The sequence below is a fragment of the Pteropus alecto genome, unplaced genomic scaffold, assembly GCF_000325575.1.
Source record: "Pteropus alecto unplaced genomic scaffold, ASM32557v1 scaffold3, whole genome shotgun sequence".
In the NCBI taxonomy this organism is placed as follows: Eukaryota; Metazoa; Chordata; class Mammalia; order Chiroptera; family Pteropodidae; genus Pteropus; species Pteropus alecto.
The window spans coordinates 36,387,320-36,394,187 of record NW_006442484.1 but is presented as its reverse complement, the minus strand read 5'-3'; the positions used below and the strand labels follow the sequence as shown (position 1 = coordinate 36,394,187).

Sequence of the window (6,868 nt, the reverse complement as noted above, 5' to 3'; positions counted from 1 at the left end):
CACCCTGCTTTGTTCTCTGAAAGGTGGACCTGTATGGACTCATCATAATTGCTTCCATGCTCCCCAGGTCCTCCAGGTTGAATCCAGTCATTTGGCAAGCACAGTGGGGCATGAGATGGAGGAAGGAGACTAAACTCTGCCTGCATATTGCTTCAGCATTCTTCTCGAGGTGTCAACATGAGCTGACTGCACCCTTTGATATAGGGTCACAACTCTTGTCAGACAACCCTCTCTGCATAGCTATTTTGGACTTTTTTTTTTTTTTAAATCAATGTGCTATGAATGCTATCACATTATATTTTAATTATTACCTTTTCTCTCTCTCTCAAAACTCCTGTGAGTAGGGATCTCATCTTATTCATTTTATTATCTCTAATGACTCTCTATCTTAACTCTTTATAGATAATAGTATATTTATAGTTTATGGATTAAATAATTGCTGAAATCTATGCCAAATGGAAAAGGGAGATAGAATGATAACATTTTGCCCTACCCTCAAAAAGCTGACAATTTATTTGGGCAGCTAAGACTAGTATATGCAAACAATTAATTACTAGGAATTAATAAAAAGCCAATCTTTTCAACACTTCAAGAAACTGACTTCTTATAATGTAGAGCTTTCTATGCTATCAGGGATCAGCAGGATTTTATAAGCTAAGAAAACCAAGAAAAAAGTACTAGGTATTGGAGATTTAGCATCCAAATCAGCTTCCTAATAAGTCTCATACAAACAAAACTCAAAACAAACAAAAAAGAGAAATAGCAATAGTAGCAAAAACAAAAACAAACTAAACACAACAAATCAAAGCGTTATCAACCTTTTCTCTTTCCAGTGCCTGCACCGTTACTTAAAAATAAGTGAAATCGACATTCTTTGCTATTCATTCTAAGCAAGGAGATCACTGGCTATTTCCAAGGTTGACTTAAATGTCATTCAGAGTTCTCTCTGCAGGTATTGAACTAGCCTGACCTACAGTTTTGGTTTTAAAAGATTATGGAAATTGGAAGTGTGAGTGTGTGTGTGTGTGTGTGTGTGTGTGTGTGTGTGTGTGTGTGTGTAGGGGTAGACAGAGGGAAACTGCAGACTCCATTCCAGAACTATCAAGATTGGAAGTAGAAATCCCACTAACACAGACAGTTTTTGTGTTTTAATGTTTTGTAAATAGTGTTGCCATTTAAAAGCCAATTAACAGTAGCCTTGTGATAAAGTTTCAGCATATATTGTTTTCTACACACTATGAAAGATTTGTTCTTGTTAATATAGTTGAAGAACACTGGTTTTAAGATACAATAACCCCTCCTCAAAACTTTCATTGATATATTCATTAGGATAAGTATGTTGCACAGACACTATCATTTTATTTTAATCTTGTAATTCTGTACCTCTAAACCCACCACGATTTTCTACTTAGACTTGCCGTTTGTGATAGCTTATCAGTGAGGTGAAATATGTAAACATGCTGAAAATAAATGAAATAATATGCATCGGATTAATTTCTTGGTGCAGCTTAGAATACAATGTGAAAAAAACATCAAAGAAGGATAATATAAGACTTTTTTTTATTCATACAGCATTTGTGTTGATATCTCTGAACTATTAGTCATGTTCTTGTTGGCCTTAAACTTCTTCCAACTTTTCCAGCCATAGACTCTTCAAATCTGCATCTGGTTCACGGGAATGCCTTCTACATGCCTATGTATATACCTTCTGACCAGAACACCTTAGCACATATGCACCAACTTTAGACTGGAAGATCCACAAATATAATTTCTAAAAGGCCCACGTTCCTCATTAAGATCTTATATCTTAATGACTGGTTGACAGAGTCTGTTTGTACAAATGCTCGTCTTGTGGACTTTATGATCATCGAGATTAAAGACAGAACTAAGATGGAGATAATTAGCACTTGCGGTACAGTAAATCAGTATAGAGATGTGAACAGGCTTTTAAGATGATTTTAAATTTGAGTAATTTAAAGAGTAGAGTCAATGTATAATTAAACAGAAAGCTAATCTAATTTTTGGATTTAGACAGAAATATGTATTGCAGACCATTCTATGGTAAGAGGTATCTATTTATGTATTGAAAAAAAAAACACTGAATACATCTGTTATCCCAGACATAATCCTAGGTGGCAGGGAAGCGATAAAAAAAAATTTCAACAGTGATTTTGGGAATATAGTATGGAGAAGACCAAATTAGTGCTAGAAATACCCAGAATCTGCAGAGTAATAGCCCTTGGACATTTGTGAAGAGTTGCAAATGAAAATATGTGTTCCTGGTTGATGGGAGGAGTCTATGATTTGTGGTATGAGTTGAGCATCTTTATTTATTTATTTACTTGTTTATTTATTTTTTATGCCTACAGTACCTGGTCTTCCTAGGTGGTCTCCCATCCAAGTACTAACCAGGCCTGACCCTGCTTAGTTTCTGAGATCAGACAGAATCAGGCTTGTTCAGGGTAGCATGGCTATGAGTTGAGCATCTTAAGACATATAATGAGTCTATGGCCATGCCACTCTGAATGTGCCCGATAGGAGACTGCCTGGGAATATTGGGTGCTGTAGGCTTAAAAAGAAAAGATATATAATGAGGGGCAGCACGTTGATGCAGTGATTTTTGACATAAAGGAAGAAAAGAGGAGCAGGTACGGTGAAAACAATTGAAATGGCTTGAGTTCAAGTAAGAATGATTGTGAATTCCACTGCAGGGCCTAGTGTAAAGCCTTTCTGATCCATCAAGTTTATGAGACTGTCTTGAGTTGGTAGAAGATAGATTAAATTCAGAAGTCAAATTTGTTTCACTGCAAATGAAAATATGGAAGACTGTTCTTATTCATTTAAAGGACAAAACCATTTAAAAAAAATTGTTCTCTGCCTATTATTTTTATTTCAAAATTGATTTATTTTTTGCTTTTATTTTTTTCTCCAGTTATATTGCTTGTATTTTGTCTTAAACTCATCATTATTGATGAGAATTTGGTCAGTTATGACAATGCACATTGCTAACTTTTATCACAGAAGATTACATTGACAGTGATTGGGAACAGAATGTTGGTAGGACTGATCACATGCAACTTGAGACCTGGAGTGACTATAAAAATTTTCCTTTGTAACTGCATATCTTTCCACAGTTATACTCACTATTTGTTCTTTCTCCCATGTTGACTTAAAATTTTGCCTCAGAATGATCCACACTATGTAGTCCTAGATATTTAGGATGTTCTCCTGGATGTTGTTTTCCAGGTTACTCCTTCGAGCATTTCTTCTACCTCTTCTGCTTCAACCTACTGACTATACAAGGGTTGTGTGGGTGTCTTGTTATATCTATTTTCTACACATATCCATCTTTACAGAATTGTGTTTTGATAAGTGGTACTTCAGACCTGGTAGACTCGCTACATTCCAGAACTATACTGTTGGTGATTCAGCCTTGCCATTTAGTGTGAAGAATGTGACACCTCTCTCTCAAACACACTGCAGATTCAATAGCACTAAAGTTTGGATAACAAAATGCCAACTGCAGAGTATCATTTTGGCATGAGTACAGTGTGTGTGTGTGTGTGTGTGTGTGTGTGTGTGTGTGTGTGTACGCACGCACGAGAGAGAGAGAGAGAGAGAGAGAGAACAAACTGTAGAGGGCAGAATCCATAGTGTCTTTTATAAGACAGAATAAAAATAATTAAAAAATATACTCAGCATATATTTGATGACTAATGACACAATTGCTCATAAAATTGCAGATCCATATTTCACTTTCAGGAATAGACACATGATTTCCTTTTAGCTATAGACAAAGGCTCTTTGAGGTAGGACAGTATTTTACCTTACGATCACACAACGTCACGCCGGAGTCATTGTTCTAAAGGAACTGAACCTTCTGCCACTTCAACAACCCTTAAGTGCTGACTGTTAACTCATTTTTCTTTTCCTTTGATGTGAGTGTGACAAGAAACAAATTCATAGAAGTAGAATTATCTGTGATGGTGGGCCATTGGATAGCTGACCTTGGAAAAATTAATACACTAAGTGAGTGGTAGTAGTCACTACTATCAGATCTGTGCCAGAGTTGCAATTAGGAATGTAGACATTTTTCTGTTGCTAATTTGTAATATTTCAGAAACAGAGGTTGTTTTAAAGATTGTTAGATTTGTTGATATTGTCAATGTGTTTATTAATTGTTTCTACTGAAATATATGGTTTTAGTACTTTTAAGAATAATTTAAAATTTTTAATTTACACAACCAAGAAATATGTGTATGCATATGTCATGTGTGTCCATCCATGCATGTGCTTGTGTATGTGTCTTTAATGTGTAACATGATTTCAATAAGGCTTATCCTTTCTAGGAAAACGTATGTGGCCACTCCAATATTTATTTCTGCTTGGTTTTGGAATACTTGGTGTAATTTTATCAAGAGAGTTTGTTTACCTTTCTAATGCTATTCTTACGAAAAAAAGTGAGTTTATACTTTTAACCCTTTACCTCCTCTACTTCACATTTTTGCCTGAACTCCTTTCGGCAACATTCTCTAAACTCCCCAATCCTGTGATGTATAAATATGATGCTTACATCTTTCTTCAGCCTCTATATACTTATTTTTGCTCTATATTTGGTTTAAATGCCACACTTTTCTTTCCTAACAGACCTCTTGCTTTTCTTCTTTAAATATTAGTGGAGCAGTACCATACTAAAATCACATGAATGAGTTAATGCATTTAATCCAACAGTGAATCTATTCAGTCAAATATTTATCTACTTGACCAATATTTATGCTTAATTGATGGGTTGACTAAATTTACTTGATTGATAATTTGGTCAATTTGTATTATAAATATATTTGTAACTTATATCACATATATATATCTTATATTTTAAATACATTTGTATTTGTTGGCTCCTTCATTCACACATTTGACCTGTCATCCGATCTACACTCACTAATACATCAAAAATACAAGCTAAGTATGGCATGACCTTGCTATTGAAGAACTTAAACTCTAATGGTGTGTTGGTTTGACTGATAAGCTCTTATTGGCTAATAATAGTAGTAATAATAGCTAATATTTCTTGACCATTATTTATGTGCCTGGCATTGTACTAAGTGTTTTATATGCATTATCTCATTTGATATTTATGGCAAGCTCATAAGACATGAATTACTTGGCTTTATTTTAAGATCAGGGATCTGAGGTCCAGAGAAATTGAGTAATCCATGTTAAGTCACATAGTTAATGAGTAATAGAGCCAGAAATTGAATGTAGGCAGCCTAAATCCTGGAGGTTCACCCTTCTTCACTATATCCACATACTTTTTGAGGACAGGCCAGAGTGGCATGTGTGTAATTCTCTGCCACAGCACCTGACCATTTAGAGCTCTCTCATGCATGTTGACCCTGACAAAAGAGAAATAAATCCACAGGGTACTGAGTGCCAGGGATAGATAAGGCAGTTTGAGATTAAATATTTTCTAAATGACATTTTCTAATATGTAGATAATTAATAATATACTATTTTTCTTCTAATTTTACATACTATCCTTTTAATTTTTACTTAACTAATATTTCAGAGATTTAAAATTTGTTTTTACTATAATCTCAAATATTTAATCCCGATATATATAGAGATTAGACAGTAATAAACATTTAATTTCTGGAAATGTCACATGATTTATAGAAATATTTCTTAACTATACCTGTAATATTAGAGATTCCATTCCCATAGTTTTTCTTTTTCTTTAGAATTTTATCTTTGAATCCTATAATGGTATTATAATATTTAAATGGCATCCAATATTTTTGTTTACTAACAATATGTATGTGAATATGTGAATATGTACATATAACATAAAGTATTATTAAAGTATACTAAGCCATATTTTAGATTTGCTTTTCTCTGGATGGTCTTAAATGAGAGTTTTTTTTTTAAACACAAGGTTTGAGTCCCAATTGTTCGTAGAGATCTGAAGGAGAAATTTTGCCCTTGGCGATTGCCTGGTTTTTTTAAGTTAGTGCACATACGTACTCTAAGTTGCTGTTAAAATTAGAATACACATTCTCTGAAAAGTTGAGAATTTTCTGATTTTTTGTTATATAAGTAAGATAGGGCATCTGTGAATTAGACCTCTTAAATTTGCAATGTTCCAAAGTGATCTATGGTTATATATTTTTGCAGCTTAATCATAGAAAAAAGAAGCTAGGTTTAGTAAATGTTTTGTTTTTCAGTTTTCTAACATATAGCATTTTTCCTTCAGCCTTATGAGAGTTTTAATTGCACTATTAAATAGATTTTAATATCATTATTTATATTACAGAAAATTATTCCAACTATATTATATAATATTTGGAAAAAAAATCTCTCTAGGTTTCTATTAAGATTTGAATCAAATTTATGCTATGCAATCAGTCAATAAATAGTTTAGTGAATATATAACTTTTTGTCCAGCAAATCAAAAAAATAGAAAAGAGTTTAAGAAATAGTGCTCAGATTCCTAGAGAACTGGGCATCAATGTAGGTGTGGAGATGACGTGTGTAAACCCAGAATGACTAGCAAGCGATTTTGTTTATGAAATCTTTGGGCTAATAACCCAATTTCCCAATGTCTCAGTTTTCTCAGCTATGTTATGAGGATGATAATTTTACATTATGCTGAGATGCCGTGAAAATTAAATGAAATAATATGTAAAAATATTTCTGGGTTAAGTAGTTGCATTGTTCCTCTTCTAGATAAAGTGGATTATTATCTTATGTGTTATCTTCTTAGCAGCCTTGATGCCTAATACAGTGTCAGGCAAAGGCCAGACACTACATGTACTTTCAGTGAATAAATGCATGATCCTGGATGATGTAGTGCAGACTATAATTGCTT

At 33.7% G+C, this 6,868-nt stretch overlaps 1 pseudogene; it reads right to left on the bottom strand.

Moving 5' to 3' along the window:
* Positions 1 to 2,360: 2,360 nt before the first annotated feature.
* Positions 2,361 to 2,479, bottom strand: LOC112470577 (annotated as a pseudogene).
* Between the last annotated feature and the right edge of the window lie 4,389 nt (positions 2,480 to 6,868).